Raw genomic sequence first — 16,785 nt, 5'->3', positions numbered from 1 at the left:
GAATTCCAGCCGGACTCATGGGGGAGAGCTGTTCCCTTCACCTGAAATATCAACTCCCACAACTGAAGGAGGTCCTCCTCAATCTGAAAGCTTCAGCTGAAAATTCACCTCCTCGGGGAAGCCTTCCCTGATCCCCAGACAGAGCCAACTACCCCTTCCTGTATGTTTCTCTATAACACTTTGTCACACTGTAAGAAGCAGTGTAGAAGTAGTAATCAGGAAAGCTTCTTTTTTTTTTTTTTAAATCATTTTGAGAGAGACAGAGAGAGAGAATCCCAAGCAGGCTCCGTGCTGCCGGTGTGGAACCTGACTCCTGGCTCAATCTTACAAACCGTGAGACCACTACCTGAGTTGAAATCAAGAGTCAGATGCTTAACAGACTGACCCATCCAGAGGCCCCAGGAAATCCTCCTTCTTAATCTGAGATTTTTTGAGCCTGCCTAATGGAGATCTGTTTGACCGTAAGGTCACCCAGATTGGTTTCCCAGCACCACCTGGCACAGAGTAGAAGCACATGGAGTGTTTGATGAAGGAAAGATGAAACTGGGCTGGGTGTGCATGTGCCCGACCAGCCTTTTCATGGTGATGCTCCCAGGTCCTCTATGATCTTCAGAGCACAGCAGCATGACTTGGCCATTTCAAGCTTCATGAGGTGGTCCTGGGTCAGAACACCCAGCAGAGCTCTACCTCCCCATCTCAGAAGGCCAAGGCACCATCACCCTTTTGCGGGAGCTTTCAGGAAGAGCTGGATTCATTACTATCCCTCTAATTACCCAGATTCACAACACTTCGCTCCCCCTTTGACTTGTCCCCATTTAAGCAGTTATCCTTAACACTCCTCCCTCCTCTCCATCCCCCAATTACCTCACTATCTCTGTTCTCCTCGCCGCCTGTCCTACTATAATTACCTGATAACTGGCTTCTAGGTCTCCAGGATATCTCTGTTCTAACTCTTCCCCTCTAAAACTTACCTGTTGAAAAGTGCCAGCTCATGTGCCCTCTCCTCCATGAAGCCTTCCCTCATCCACCAGAAAATACATGCTCCTGAATTGTCATCACACATTTTCTGTGCTCCTTTCTGCTTTGGTGGCTCAGAGGTTACCCAGTTCTGCCTCTGTCCCCTGTCTCGAACACAACTCATTTCTTCTACCCTATTTATGTACTTTTTGCACATTTCTTAAAGTTTATTTATTTATTTTGAGAGAGATAGAGAGAGCATGAGTGGGGTGAAGGGCAGAGAGAGAGGGAGAATCCCAAGCAGGCTCCCATGGCCAGCACAGAGCCCAACACGGGGCTTGAACTCATAAAACTGTGAGATCATGACTTGAGCCAAAATCAAGAGTCAGACACTTAACTGACTGAGCTACCCAGGTGCCCATTTACTTTTTTCCTACTTTTAAAATCACAACTTAATTCCTTACAACTGTAATAACGTATTTAAATTTCTGTCTACCCCATTAGATTATGATTAGATTGTGCCATATTTATCTTTCACTTATTCCCAGTGCTGGGCGTAGTGTTCAGTACATAGCAGATTCTCAGTGTGTGTTATATAGATGAATAAATCTCCACTGGCCCTTATATACAAAAGCCATAATTTTCTACTTCCAGGTGTGGTTACTTGTGGACATATCACACCTTCCCTGCTGGACTCTGAGTTCCTTAGAGGGAGGGATTCTATCTTGCTACTTATTAGGCACTTTGTAAACTTGATTGAGTGAATAAATGAACGGATGAATGAATCAAACCACTAAGATGTCCCTGTACACAGTTTGATAAAGAGTAAGGGCCCTGGAGGCAAACACACCTGGTTTAGAATTCTGGTTCTGCAAAATGGCTTAGTGTGCTGTGCGATTTTTGGAAGCTTCCAAACCTCTCTGAAACTCTAAATGAGGATCATTACAGTACTTACCTCATAGGGTTTTTGTGGGGATACGATTAAATTAATCATAAAAAGTGATTAGCTTAGCACCTGACAAATAATAATAGCTAGTATTAATTGAGCAGGTACTCAAGTAAGCTAGACTCTAGGCTTTTTTTTTTTTTTTTTAAAGTAGACTTCATGCCCAGTGCGGAGCCCAACACGGGGCTTGAACTCATGACCCTGAGATCAAGACCTGACCTGAGATCAAGAGTTGGTTGCTTAAACAACTGAGCCACCCAGGCACCCCTAGACTCTAGCCTTGGTATTTTTACCTTGTTTATCTTCACAATAATCCTGTGATGAAGGTGCTCCTGGTAGCCACATTTTGCAGATGAAGAAATTGAAGTTCAGGAGGGTTAAATTACTTTTTAAGCCTAATTCCTGCTTTGATACATTTTGTACCCAAGAATCCTAACCTGGCCTCTAGAAACACAAGAAATAAAAAGTGTTGGGGGCAATTCTGGTATTCTTGGCTTTCAGTCAAGGTCTCATCCAATGCACTGGAACTTTGGGGACATGGGGGAGTCCCAGAGCAGAGCTGGGACTTTGGGGACATGAAGGAGTCTCAGAGCAGGGGCTATTGTTTGAGGATCAGGGAACTCCAGAAATGGGGTGGGAGCAGGAAAAGGGGACTCTGAGCTTGCTGAGAAGGCTCTCTCCAGGGAGAAACCCAGGGGACCGACCTGGCTCTCACTATAAAGGTGACTAATCACTTCAGTCCCCTCTGGTAATTACAACCAGATGCTGCCGCTGGCAATGCTTCAGTCCCAACATGTTTAATTATTGGGACGCAGAGTCCCTTGGTCCCTCATGTCCCCCTACTTCCCCCACTCCTGTCAGCAATATTAATGTCAAACTCTAGGTAGAGGATGGGAGCCTTGGGAAGCCACTGGCATGGAAATAATCTGTACAGTCCCTTCTACCATGTAAAGCCTTTAACTTTTATATGTTTCCCCATCCATTATCTCATTGGCACTCCACAAAACATCATCTTAAAGTTGGCAGGCCAGAGTATTATCCCCATTTCACAGATGAGTAAGCAGTGAACTGAGTAATAATAATAATAATAATAATAATCTTTACCTTTTTTTTCAGGCACTTAGCAATTTTCAAAGTGGTTTCACATTCATTATACTATCTGAACCTCCCAGCATCTCTCAGAGCCAGTCTAGCACAGCACAATGGCTAACAGCATAGCCTCCAGGACCAGACAACTCAGTTTGTTGTCCTGCCTTTGCCTCTAACCAATTGTGTGACCTTGGTGGAACCTGGGTGGCTCAGTCAGTTAAGCATCTGACTTCAGCTCAGGTCATGATCTCACAGTTCATGAGTTCGAGCCCTGCATCAGGCTCTGTGCTGACAGCTTGGAGCCTGGAGCCTGCTTCAGATTCTACGTCTCCCTCTCTCTCTGCCTCTTTCCTGTTCGTGCTTTGTCTCTCCCTCTCTCAAAAATAAATAAACATTTTTTAAAAAATTTAAAATCGTGTCACCTTGGATATTCATTCATTTATGTACCTAATTATTCAGCAACTATATATTGGGTGCCTATCGTGTGGTGGGTCCCACACCTGAGCACTGAATATCTAGCAGTGGACAAGACAACCAAGTCTGTGCTTGCATTCTGGTGGAAGAGACAAATAAGCAAACAAACACATAATTTCAGAGAATTCTAAGTGCTGTGAAGAAAGATTAAGCAGGATTAAAGGAATGTTTATTTTAGATAGGAATATCTCTTTGAGGGGGATGAAGTTTGAGTAGAGATCTGGATGTAGTGAGAGAATGAGCCATGCAAAGGTCTGGGGGATGATCATTCCAGGCGGAAGGAACAGTGAATGCCAAGGTCCTGAGGCAGGAATGTGCTCCACAAATCTAGGAACCAAGAGAAGTTGGTGCTGCTGAAGCAGAGTGAACAAGGGGGAGAATGATAGGACATGAGGTCAGATCATGCCTGAACCACTTTGAGTATGCCCTTGCAAACCAGAGAAAAGGAAGTTAGATTTTATTTTTAGTGAGGTGAGAAACCCAGTGGAGAGTTTTATGAAGGAAAGATTGACATGTAACATGATTAAGAGCCAGGCTACCTACCTTCAAATTCTGGCTCCTCAATTCACCATCTGTGGAATCTTAGGCTAGTTTAATCTCTCCATCCCTCAGTTTCCTCCCATATAAAATGAGAATAATGTTAATATACCTACCTTATAGAGTTGTTATCAATTGTTGTAACTTCTCAGAACAGTGTCTCATGCTGGGGCGCCTGGGTGGCTCAGCTGGCTGGGCATCTGACTTTGGCTCTGGTCATGATCTCGCAGCTTGCGGGTTTGAGCTCCGTGATGGGCTGTGTGCTGACAGCTCAGAGCCTGGAGCATGCTTCGGATTCTGTGTCTCCCTCTCTCTCTGTTCCTCCCCCATTCATGCTCTGTCTCTGTCTTTCTCAGATATAAAGCTTAAAAAGTTAAAAAAAAAAAAAAGAATAGTGTTTCATGCATAGTAAGTAGTACATAAATGTTACCTATCATCTATAGTTGTTTTTTTAAATTTTTTTTAACGTTTATTTATTTTTGAGACAGAGAGAGACAGAGCATGAATGGGGAGGGTCAGAGAGAGGGAGACACAGAATCTGAAACAGGCTCCAGGCTCTGAGCTGTCAGCACAGAGCCCGACGCGGGGCTCAAACTCACAGACCGCGAGATCATGACCTGAGCCGAAGTCGGCCGCTTAACCGACTGAGCCACCCAGGCGCCCCTATCATCTATACTTTTTTAAAAAATCACTTCTCGGGGCACCTGGCTAGCTGAGTCAGCAGAGCATGTGAGTCTTGATCTTGGGGTTGTGAGTTCAAGCCCCATAATGAGGAGAGCAATTACTTAAAAATAATCACTTCTCTGAATCTGTTTCTTTATGTCTAAAATTACGATAAAAATACCTTCTTTTAAGAACTAAATTATATTTACATACATATAAAGCACCTTTCTTTCAGTGACCAGCATACAGAAGTTCCAAAAATTATAGTTTGAAAAAAAGGATTCAGTTATTAATATGCTATCTTTGTTCACAAATGAGGACATTGAGTTTCAGAAAAGTTAAGTGACCAACAGTAGGTCACATAGTTAGAAATGATAGAGGCAGGACTCAACCCATACACATGACTCTGAATCCATAGCGCGTCCCACAATGAGGAAGGATTGATCTTTCCTGGTATCATCACTCTGCATATTAAGGATAGTTGGGAAGAGGGCCCAGAGCCCCTGACCCTCCCCCTGTGTTTCTTCTGATTTGTGGGGCCTACGCTGTTCCCATCTAGGGTGCCCAGAGAGCCCTCCCACTCCCAAGAACACAGCCACCTAATCCTTTCTCTAAATATCATTCTGTTTTTTTTTTTTTTCAACGTTTAGTTATTTTTGAGAGACAGAAGGAGACAGCACTAGCAGGGGAGGGGCAGAGAGAGAGGGGCAGAGAGAGAGGGACACACAGAATCTGAAGCAGGTCCCAGGCTCTGAGCTGTCAGCACAGAGCCCGACGCAGGGCCGAACTTACCAACTGTGAGATCATGACCTGAGCCGAAGTTGGATGCTCAACTGGGTGAGCCACCCTGGTGCTCTCTGTTTGTATTGTTCAGACTTCCCAAGAGCTGCCACTCCTAGGGGCTCTTCTGCAGTGAGCTCTCAATGGCTCCCCCACCTGATCTTCTCGGGAACTGCACCTTTCCATAGGGAGGGCCTAGGTCAATCCGTACCATTCCCTGAGATACTATAATCTGGAAACTGTGTGCAGGTGTATGTGTGTTTCTGTCCGTTCCAGGTGTGGGGCATGAGTAAAGTAACCATACATTTTTCACTTTTATTCTCTAAATTTTTTTTTTAATATTTTTATTTTAAAAGTAACTTTGGGGCGCCTGAGTGACTCAGTCAGTTGAGTGCCAGACTTCTACTCAGGTCATGATCTCACAGTTCCAGCCCCTCTGTCAGGCTCTATGCTGACAGCTCAGAGCCTGAACCCTGCTTTGGATTCTGTGTCTCTCTCTGCCCCTCGCCTGCTTGTGCACGTGCTCTCTCTCCCTCAAAAATAAATAAAACTTAAAAAAATAAAAGTAATTTAAAAACCCTTTTAAAATTATACATATTAGCGAAATAATAGAAATTTATGATAAAAAAAATTCAAAGAGTACAAAAGAATACACAGAAAGGCCTAGTTCTTCCAGTCTTTCCCAGAAGCAAATGCTCTTATCAGTCTCCTGGGTGACTTTCTATGCAATATTTTTAAAAACTTTTTATTGAAGTATGATATCCATACTGAATATTTTTTTTTATTTTTTTTAACGTTTATTTATTTTTGAGACAGAGAGAGACAGGCATGAACGGGGGAGGGTCAGAGAGAGGGAGACACAGAATCTGAAACAGGCTCCAGGCTCTGAGCTGTCAGCACAGAGTCCGACGCGGGGCTCGAACTCACGGACAGCGAGATCATGACCTGAGCCGAAGTCGGCCACTTAACCGACTGAGCCACCCAGGTGCCCCATACTGAATATATTTTAATTACAAAATAAAGTCATGCTCGTTGTAAAAAAAAAAAAAAATCAAACAATAGCAAAGCTTTTTAATTAAAAGAGCAAGTCCCCTCCACAGTGCTCCCTAGTGTCTCTCCCTAGAGGTCATCACTGTTAATATTTGGGACCTGAAAACCTTATTGTCATTTTTTTTTTCTTCTTATTGTCATTCTCGAACTCAGAAAGTTCAGATTCTTGCTAGACTTCTACTCCTCCCTCCCTTCATCTAATTTTATCTCTCATTTTGCATATAAAATCCTAATGGGTGAGTATTATTACCCTTATTTTGCACTTAGGGATTTGAGGCTCAGAGATGGGAGGTTGATTGCTTAAAGACATAAAGCAGGACCAGTTCAAACCCAGGCGAGTGTGTCTGCCTCCAAGCCTAATGCTCTTTTGACTATGTTCTTCCATCTGATTCCTGTTTGGAATATCTTATTTTATTATTTTATTTTATTTTATTTTATTTTATTTTAGAGAGAGAGCCAGGGAGAAGTCCAGAGGAAGAGAGAGAATCCCAAGCAAGCTCCATGCTCAGCACAGAACCCGATGTGGGGCTCAATCCCGTAACCCTAGGATCCTGACCTGAGCCGAAATCAAGAGTCAGATGCTCAACTGACTGAGCCACTCAGGCGCCCCTCCTGCCTGGAATCTTAGAGCTTAGTTGTTGTGTCACATGAGGCAGCAGATAAAGTCTCGGGTTAAAATATAACTAAGGGCTCATTTTTTGAGGAAGGAGAGGACCTGGTCCTGTGGGAGCTGTCAACAAACATCCTTTGCTGCCCAAGTCCTGAATGGTGGTACAAAGATGCCACCCACTTCAAGAAATGTCAGGCTTGGATGAGTCAGTTACTTAGAGCTTGACTTTGTCAAGCTGAGGCAGGGTGGGGCCAGGGGGGAAAATATCCAGCAGATGAAAGGGACTGTATTATTATCTAATAATCCAGTCCAAGAAAATTCATACAATCCAACCAAGTGGTAGAATCAGCAAGAGGAGTGCCCAGAGAAAATCCCCACAGTCCCCAAACATGCTATGCCCTTGCACACCATTCTGCTGTGCACATTGCTTGGAATGCCCTCCCTGCCTTTCTCTGCTCAGCAGATTTACCCTTCACAATCAGGTTGTAGTATCACCACCTCTATGAAGCCAGCAACTCCCTCTTTATAAGAGTTAGTGTGTTTGTGTGTGCAGTATGCATGTATTTGCCTGCCTCCCATGTGAGTCCGTGAACTGAAGCAGGGTCCATGTGTTTATTGTTCTTTGGGTCTCTTCCAGGGTCTGGCTCAGGATTTGGCACATAGTAGGTACTCAATCAATATTTGTTTTTTTTTTTTTTTTTTAATTTTTTTTTTCAACGTTTTTTATTTATTTTTGGGACAGAGAGAGACAGAGCATGAACGGGGGAGGGGCAGAGAGAGAGGGAGACACAGAATCGGAAACAGGCTCCAGGCTCCGAGCCATCAGCCCAGAGCCTGACGCGGGGCTCGAACTCACAGACCGCGAGATCGTGACCTGGCTGAAGTCGGACGCTTAACCGACTGCGCCACCCAGGCGCCCCGGTACTCAATCAATATTTGTTTAATGAGGAATGAATAGACTCAGATGGACAGGAGCAAGTTGCTCACAATCTACTTCAAGATACTATATTCTTTTTGTGTCTCTAGCTCTGCTTCAGACTGTTAGCTTGTAGTGAGAAAGAGGGGAATGGTCAGGATTTTTCCTCAGTTTTTTCCCCTCCTTGCTTCCGTCACTCAAGGTGTTGATATGGAGTGGGAAAAGTCTTCTTTGAACTAGTAATGTCATTGGCTTTATGCTTTCTGGGTCTGGCAGATGTTTATAGCTGTTCCTTTCCATCATCAAAGCTTCATGGGATACTTTTCCAGGCTCTTTAGGGGTTCCCTGCTGGGCCCCTCTCCTGAATTTCCCTTAGCAAAGGCTTCTCTATTGCCAGTGGTCATTTGTCTTCTGACTTCTGGGGTCTCTTTACCCCTCTAGGAGGCCCTACTGAACAGGACCCAGGACAGGCCTAGGCAGGCTTTCTCTTACTGAGCCCACATCTGGCCTACAGAAAACATCTCTTGACAAATTCTGGGAGAGCATGCCAATCCCAACACAGCAGCACTCTCCTTAGCCTGCTACCAAAGCAGTTATCAGGCTTGTCCCTTGTTGCTAGATTTCCCAGGCAGGAGGTAGATCCAGTCACTATGTTCTCTAACTGCAATGGGGACGGATTTGGTACCTCAAACCCTCTGGAAGTCCCCTCTTCCAGTCACCTGGCTTGAGCCATTAAATCTTCTCCAAGAAGGGTGGAGACTCACAGCCAGAAATAGCTCCACAAAAATTTTCTATCCTCCACTCTCTTGACCCCATAGATAAGGGATTTAAGAACTTTAAAATAGATTTTAGGTCATTAGAAAAAAATACATATGGTGTTTTAGCACCTCCCTTTGAAATTTCACATATATAATTTTAAAAAGAAAAAAAGTCAGTCACTCCAGGCAGCCTCTTGGCATGGGGGGTGGGAGGGGAGGAAATATCTATAAATAATGAACAAGGCTGGGGTGCAGGATCCATATGATAGCCCTGGGAGAGGGTTAGGATATAAAGCATGTTCCCAGAGATGGAATTTGGAGCATAGAGGAAGAAGCCTGGAGGGGACTCATGTTGGTTTTCTTCCCACCGATCTACTGTCTTTCCCTCCAATCCAGCCTCCTTTGAGAACTTCTTCCCACTCTGGTTCATCAGACAGATGTGAACATGGCCAGACTCTAATTGTGTCTGGATTAAGTCTTTTCTCAGAGGGCACTTGGGCCTCAAGCAATTCAAGTGACGTGTATGATTACTAGTTTGTTTGTCCCAAAAGTTCCTGGCACTTTGAAGAGCACTTGAAGGCTGATGTACTTGCAAAGTCTAGAGAACAGACTCTAGGGGATAATGTTACTCACGTTCACACATCAGTTAACTCTACGTTCTGCTCTGGCCCACACAAAATACCCGGTTGTACTACTATTTTTTTTTTTAATGTTTATTTATTTTTGAGAGAGAGGAAGAGACAAAGTGCAAGCAGGGGAGGGGCAGAGAGAGAGGGAGACACAGAATCTGAAGCAGGCTCCAGGCTCCTAGCTGTTAGCACAGAGCCCGACGCTGGGCTCGAACCCACAGACCACGAGATCATGACCTGAGCTGGAGTTGGATGCTTAACCAACTGATTTACCCAAGTGCCCCCCAGTTGTACTACTTTATGTTTTAACACAATTTCCAATGTATTCTGTTAATACATTGTATTAATATCCAATATGAGTACGCAATAGATGTTCAGTAAATGTTTGCAGGGTGAATGAATAAACAAACGAGAGAAAGAGTGAACAAATCTCCTTTACAAAGATTGAAGATCTGTTTGGTGTTAATGCCCGTCTATTCTTTACCCTTCATAGGTAGTCTGAAAGCTATATTTACTTCTCATGGTCTTAAAACATATTGTGCAGTTTTCTGATGGATTCTATGCTATTAACCTTCATAACACTAACGCTGACTTGATTCAGTCATTGAATGGATGCTTATTTAGCACCTACAATGTATCAGGCTCTGTGCTAAATGCTGGGAATAAGTCAGATATAGTCTCCTGTCCTCATGAAACTTAAATTTTAGAGGGGGAGAAAGATAATAAGTAAACAAAAAATGTTAGTAAGTGGAAAATACTATGAAAGAGGGTACTATGATAGAAAATGATAGGATATTATTTTAATTTTTTTTTATATTTATTTTTGAGACAGAGAGAAAGCATGAGTCAGGGAAGGGCAGAGGGAGGAGACAGGATTTGAAGCAGGCTCCACGCTGACAGCAGAGAGCCCAATGTGGGTGGGGCTCAAACTCACAAACTGCGAGATCATGACCTGAGTTGAAGTCAGATGCTTAGCCAACTGAGCCACCCAGGAGCCCTGATAGGATATTATTTTAGATAGCATGGTCAGGGAAGACCTACCTGAGGAAGTATCATTTAGCTGAGGACTGAAGGAGGGGAAACTATCAGTTAAGCCTAGAGCTAGGGGAAAACAGTCTAAGTAGAAGGCCTATTATATGCAAAGGCCCTGAGGCAAAGAAATTGTTTCTTTTCTCTTTATTCCAAATATGGTTGTATTGAACATTCTTGCACAGTACTCGTTGCAGGAGTATTTCCCTGGGGGTGGATTCCCACACCACTGATTCTTTGCATCTTTTTCTCTGTCCAGTGTCTGTGATGTTTCTTCCTTTCTCCCTAATTTGCCTTTCACTTTGGGGTCCTCTTCTCCCCCATTTACTTTCTCTTTTTCTCAAAGTAACCATTAAGAACTTTTTGGTGTTGTTCTTATAGGAGAAAAGAAACAATATAGCTCTTATCAAAGTGTTCCCTTCTCAGGTTCCTTTGGCTGCAGATTGTCTGTTTCACTCCAACTGTCCACTCATCGATCCATCTATTCACCCAGTACTTACTGAGGACCTATTTTTGTAGGCCTTGTGATGGGTGCTAGAAATACAGTCTTATGCAATGCTTCTCAATCACCTAAGGTATTTGCCAAAATGCAGATTCCTGGGCTCCACTCTTGGTTTACTCACTCCCTATGGGTGGAACCTAAGACTTTGCATTTTAAGAATATCCTTTTTTTGAGAGAGAGAGAGAGAGAGAGAGAGCACAGAGGGAGAGGGAGAGAATTTCAAGCAGGCTCCATGCCCAGCAAAAAACTCTTATCTCACCACCTTGAGATCACGACCTGAGCCGAAATCAAGAGTCTGACGTCCAACAACTGAGCCACTCAGGCGCCCCTGTTTTTGTTTTGCTTTTTAATCCCAACTAAATATTTAGAACCACTGAGTGGAAAAGAGGCAGGTAAATTAAATTTATAACTCTAAGAAAACGTTTTGGTTGATAATGCATTGATAATTTGAGCACAAAATGCTATGGGAATAACACTTGGGCCATAGAGGTAAGAAAGAGTCCTCTAGAGGAAGTCAGGCTTACACAGAAAATTAGACCAACTGCGGTTCTCCGAATGGATATAAAACATTCAGGCAGAGATCACCTTGTGCAAACACGTGAGTGAACACAGTGCTGCGTGTTCAAACGACACTAAGTTGTGTTGCCTGAGTCGGCTTGGAACTACGAGGTCTGAATACGAGAAACCCCATAACTCTTCACCCTACAGGTTTTATCCAGATCCAGAGGCCGGTTCCCTCTTTCCTCGTTAATTGCATTCGGATTTGTGGGTGGAGCAGTGAGCAGACGCACGTAGAACTAAGCCCCACACACATGCGCAATGTGTAACCCCGAAGCCAAAAGGGGGATTTTTGAGGGCAAGATTTTTCTGTTACTAAGACTTCCCTTGCTCGAATCTAGCAACCCTGGCTGTCCTCATTTCTGCCCAGGGAATCTTACACCTCTTAATGTAATCCCGCCTTTCCATCTGGGCCACTCCAGTAAATCGGGTGCCAGTACTCAACATGGCGGCAGGCGCCGAGGTGGCGCAATCCGCTTAGGGGCACGCTACTTGGCGTGGGGGGTGGGGGGAGGGCTCTGCCAGGGCGCGAGTCTGGGGGGCGGGGTCTGGGCCTGGGCCCGGTGCCGGGCCCCCGCCCCCCGCCGGGCCCTAGTGGCTGCATCTCCCGCTCCGGCGCTGAGGATCACGCTGGAAATCGCGGGAGCCGAGCGTGGTGAGGTGGGGCCTCAAGGGCAGGCGGGAGGTGCCTGGGTTAACGGTCTGAGGCCCAGAGACCGGCCAGCTTCGGGCGCCTTAGGGAATCCCGTTGGAGCAGCGGCCTCCCGTTTCGGGAGGAACCCGAGGCCCAGAGCGGGGCTGGGACCGGTCCCAGGGATTCGGGCCCCTTGCCTCCGCATCCGGCTGCGGCCACCACTCTGGGCTCCAATCCGTGCAGAAAAGGATCTTCCCGATCCTCGTGTCCAATAACTGACGAGCCCGCTGCGCTCTGCTGCGCGTCTTGTTCCCAGTTCCCAGAATTTTGCTGCTCCCTCTGCCCTTGGGGATTTGCACGTGATTTGTCCCAAAGCCCAGTCCCACTCCCGCCCTACTCCGGAACTTTGGTTCTCCGCGACCCAACTCAAGTATCACTTCCTTGGAAACCATTCCCAACCGCTTTCTGCAGGCAATGTTAATCTCACTGCTTGGTTTTTGCACTCGTTGCACGGAGTTAGTTTTCCTGCCCCTCTTTCCACACGTGCGCTTGGGCGTTTATGCCTTGCCTTTTTCATCCCTATATTCCAGAGTCTAGTGCTTGATGATAGTAATACTAATATTTTGCTAAATAGTCATAAGTGTCAAGTGCTACTAAATGCATTACATGTGAAGGCCCATTTAATCCTCAGCAATTTCATGAAGTGGATTCTGTATCTTCACATGTTATGCATGTAGAAACTGAGGCATTCGTAGATCATTTTGCGTAGTTTCACAGCTAATAAGTGAGTGGGGCTGGGAAATGAATTCTAGGCTGTCTGTCCCTAGAGCATGTGATGATTTCACTAGATTGCCTTTGGGTTTGATAAATGTCTGTTGAATTGGTCTTTACATTAACCCCATGAGTTGTGGAGGCCATCATTATGATGCACATTTGACTGAGAAGGCTTCGAAAGGAGAATTGATATTCCCAAATGTACAGAGTGAGTTCATGACAAAACCAGGGGTAGAACCTACTGCCAGCCCTCTGTTCCTTCACACTCTACCTTTCTTTGCCCCAGAGCTGCAGACCTAGGACTCATCATTTCACACCCTTTAGGAGGTGCCCCTCACAGAACTGTGATTTACTATTTCATTATTTGGGAGGCAGCTTAATGTAATGGAGAGGGCCAAGAGTTTGGAAGCAGATTGGGGTTTCATGCTTGTCTGCTACCGATCAGTTATATCCCTTCCATTTTTTGAGCCTAGTTTTCTCGTCTGCAAAATGAAGACAATATCTTATCTCAAAGGGTTTTTTTTTTTAAGTTTATTTATTTTGAGAGAGTGTGAGACAGAGCACGTGAGTGGGGGAGGGGCAGAGAGGAGAGAGAGAATCCCAAGCAGGTCTGTCTGCGCTGTCAGCGCAGAGCCCAGTGCGGGGCTCCAACTCACGAACTTCAAGATCACGACCTGAAACCAAGAGTCGAACACTTAACTGACTGAGCCACCCAGGTGCCCCTTATCTCAAAGGTTTTTTTGTGAAGATTGCAAATAATTGTTTTGAGAGAGTAAAGTGCTATATGATCAGTTTTTTACCTTTTAGAAGGTTATAGAGCTGTCAGCGTTTTGTAAGACCATTGGTAATATGGGTCGTGTTACCTAATGCTCTCATATTCTTTCATTCATTCAGCCAAATAGTTAATGAGTACCTGCTGTATACCAAGCACTGTTTTAGGAGCTGGGTATATAATGGTCAATAAAACTGTTCTTGCACTTGGGAAATTTATATTCTGATAAGTATATTACATGTAATAATCAGATAAGGACAGATAACACATGATAAGGTAAATAGAAATACCAGTGTGTGTGGAGGAGTGGTGGCATTTTATATAGGGTTAAGGAACAATTTTAACTGAGACAGTGACACTTGAACAGAGGCCTGAAGGTGGTAAGGGTGAGCAAGCGAATCAAGAAGATACCTGGAGGAAGAGGCCAGGGGTGGGTGGGTGGCTTGGTGTGTTCCAATAAGAAGCAAGGAGGGCTGTGTGGCTGGAGAGGAGTAGGAAATGGAATTAAAATGATTAGAGGCTGGGATCAAATAATTAGGAGCCTGGAGGCCATGATGATGATTTTGGTTTTTACTCTGAGGAGCCACTGGAGGGTTCTGAGTTGCATAATCTGTCACTGTTTTGAAAGGATCACTCAGATTACTCTGTTGAGAAGAAACAAATTCTAGAAGCAAGTGTGGAAGCATTGCTACCGTCTAGGAAGCTTTTGCAGTAATCCAGATGTATTAATTCTCTATCTCTGGGCAAGGAATCACTCCCAAATTTAGCAGCTTGAAATTGCAATTGTTATCTCATTCAGTTGTGGATTAGAAATCTAGGAGCAATTTAGCAGGGTGTTTTTGGTTTCCGATCTCCCAGGAGACTGCAGTCAGGCTGATGGCTGCACTGCTCCCAGGATGGTTCCTTACTGCTGCTGGGCCTTCTCACAGGGCTGCCTGAGTGTCCTCAGGACATAGGGGAGAGAGTGAAAGAGAGGTCGTAGTGCCTTTTATGACCTTGTCTTGGCAGCCATTTCTACTTTATTCAGCTTCATTAACTTTATTGCGGTTCATACTCAAGGGGAGAGAATTAGGCTCCACCTCCTGAAAGAAGGTGAGTCAAAGAATTGGTGGGCATACCTTATTCCACCCCACTCGGGCTTCGCCCGGGATCGTGGTGGTTAGGGGTTGAAATGTGATAGGATCTAGTAGAGCCAACAGGGTTTGCCGATAGATTGGTTGCAGGGTGTGGGAGAATGGAATAAGTATGACTTTAGGATTTTGGTTTGAGCATTCAGAATGATGGCATTGCGATGAACCGAAATGGGAAAGATTGGAGGAGCAGAAGTTCACTTTTGGACAAGTTAGCTTTGAGGTGCCTTTTAGACACCGATGTGGAGAGGTTATAAGTGTTTGGACTTAGTCTGAGAGTGTGAAATCCCAGAGGGAAGTGTGGGCTGGAGACGTAACATGGCGAGTCACGCGTGTCTAGGTGCTATTTTACGTTATGAAACTGGATGAGGGTGCCTAGGAAATGAATGTAAATGGAGACGAGGCCTGAAGCCTGAGCCCTGGGACCTCCAACCTTCAGATGTTGGGGAGATGAGAAGCCAACAAAGGAGAAAAAAGGAGAGGCCAGAGAGGTGAGGAGGAGAACAGAAAGGGGCCCCACATAGGAGATTTATGTAAGGGGGCCACATGCTAAATTTTTTTGTGTGGAATAAGAAACAGATCATTTCTGCAGACAAATGTATATAGTTTCTTCACTCAGAAAGTAGACTGTTTGTGCTCTTAAGTGGTTTTCCTTTTTTGCTTTAAGTGACAAATTCTATTTAATAAGACCAGTCCCCATCATAGTCCTTGCAGTATGTACACTTCCAAGTCTAGGTGGTAATGCTTCTGTTTGAATCTTTATTTAGGGGCACCTGGTTGGCTCAGTAGGTTAAGCATCCTCCTTTGGCCCAGGTCATGATCTTGCAGTCCATGGGTTCGAATCCCGTTCATGGGTTCGAGCCCCACATGGAGCTGTCTGCTGTCAGCACAGAGCCTGCTTTGGATCCTCTGTCCCCCTCTCTCTCTGCCCCTCCCCTGCTCGCTCTCTCTTTCTCTTTCAAAAAAAAATAAACATTAAAATAAAAAGATTTTTGAAACTTTATTTAAATACTTCTTTTGGAGTATTTCGAATGAGGGGAACTAAATACATAATGTAGATCACTCTTCTGTCACTCTCCACCTTAGGTTCAGAGGTCACTGCCCTTCCATTCTGGTTCCTAGTAAGAGGAGGAAGTCAGCCTTGCTCATGTCTGTATCACTGGGGCAGACTGCTAGGAACTGAGCTGAAATTCATGAGCATTTATGAGATACATTAATGCATGAAAGAAGTGGGTCTTTTTCCTTTTCCTGCAGAAATGACTGTCTATTCAGTGCTTTACAATTTCCAAAGCACACTGACATCCATTATCTTATGTGAATGTAATTCAGTCTGTCACCATTTGCCAACTACTGACCTTTTCCTTTTCTGGGGGACACTGAAACCCACCTTTCTTTTGACACTGCTAGTTTCTTCTCTGACAGATCTTTCCTCTGTTCCCTCCCTCTTTTTATTCTAGTTTTAATGAATTTCAGTTTTATGGGGATTTTTTATTTTTTGGTTTTAATCATAAAACACTTCAAATCATTTTTAAAATAAACTTTTTTAGAACAATTTTAGATTTATAGAAAAATTGCACAATACAGAGAGTTCCCATATACTTTGCATTCCATTTCCCCTATTAGTAATGTCTTACATTCATGTGGTCTATTTGCTACAATTCCAAATCATTTTTTGAGATAAATGGGGCATATAAATAAAATGAACAAAATGAAGTTACTGCCTTTCTGGAGGCCTCAGTTTCCTTATCTGTAAAATGAGAGGAGGGTTGGACTAAATTTTTAAATAGCTCTAAAGATTTTTAATTATCTGCTAAAGTAAAATAATCATATAATTCTGATATAATCCCGCTCCTTTTTAAAATTATTTTTTACAGAGAGAGAGCGAGTAGGGGAGAGGGGCAGGGGGAGAGACATGGAGAATCCCAAGCAGGCTCCACACTCAGCACAGAGCTTGACATGGGGCTCGATCTCAGGATC

At 44.3% G+C, this 16,785-nt stretch overlaps 1 protein-coding gene across 5 annotated transcripts in view; it reads left to right on the top strand.

Moving 5' to 3' along the window:
- Window positions 1-12,058: 12,058 nt before the first annotated feature.
- CEP250 (centrosomal protein 250) overlaps window positions 12,059-16,785 on the top strand; it is a 51,514-nt gene continuing 46,787 nt past the window's right edge. For 4 of the 5 annotated variants that reach the window (XM_042980514.1, XM_007073622.3, XM_007073620.3 and 1 more), the window contains exon 1: window positions 12,059-12,158. The gene's annotated coding sequence lies outside the window, so the exon portion shown is untranslated. The remainder of the gene's footprint in view (window positions 12,159-16,785) is intronic. The other variant, XM_042980512.1, reaches the window with a different exon arrangement.

The sequence above is a fragment of the Panthera tigris genome, chromosome A3 (genome assembly GCF_018350195.1).
Source record: "Panthera tigris isolate Pti1 chromosome A3, P.tigris_Pti1_mat1.1, whole genome shotgun sequence".
Lineage (NCBI taxonomy): Eukaryota > Metazoa > Chordata > Mammalia > Carnivora > Felidae > Panthera > Panthera tigris.
This window is presented reverse-complemented; position numbering and strand designations above follow the sequence as displayed.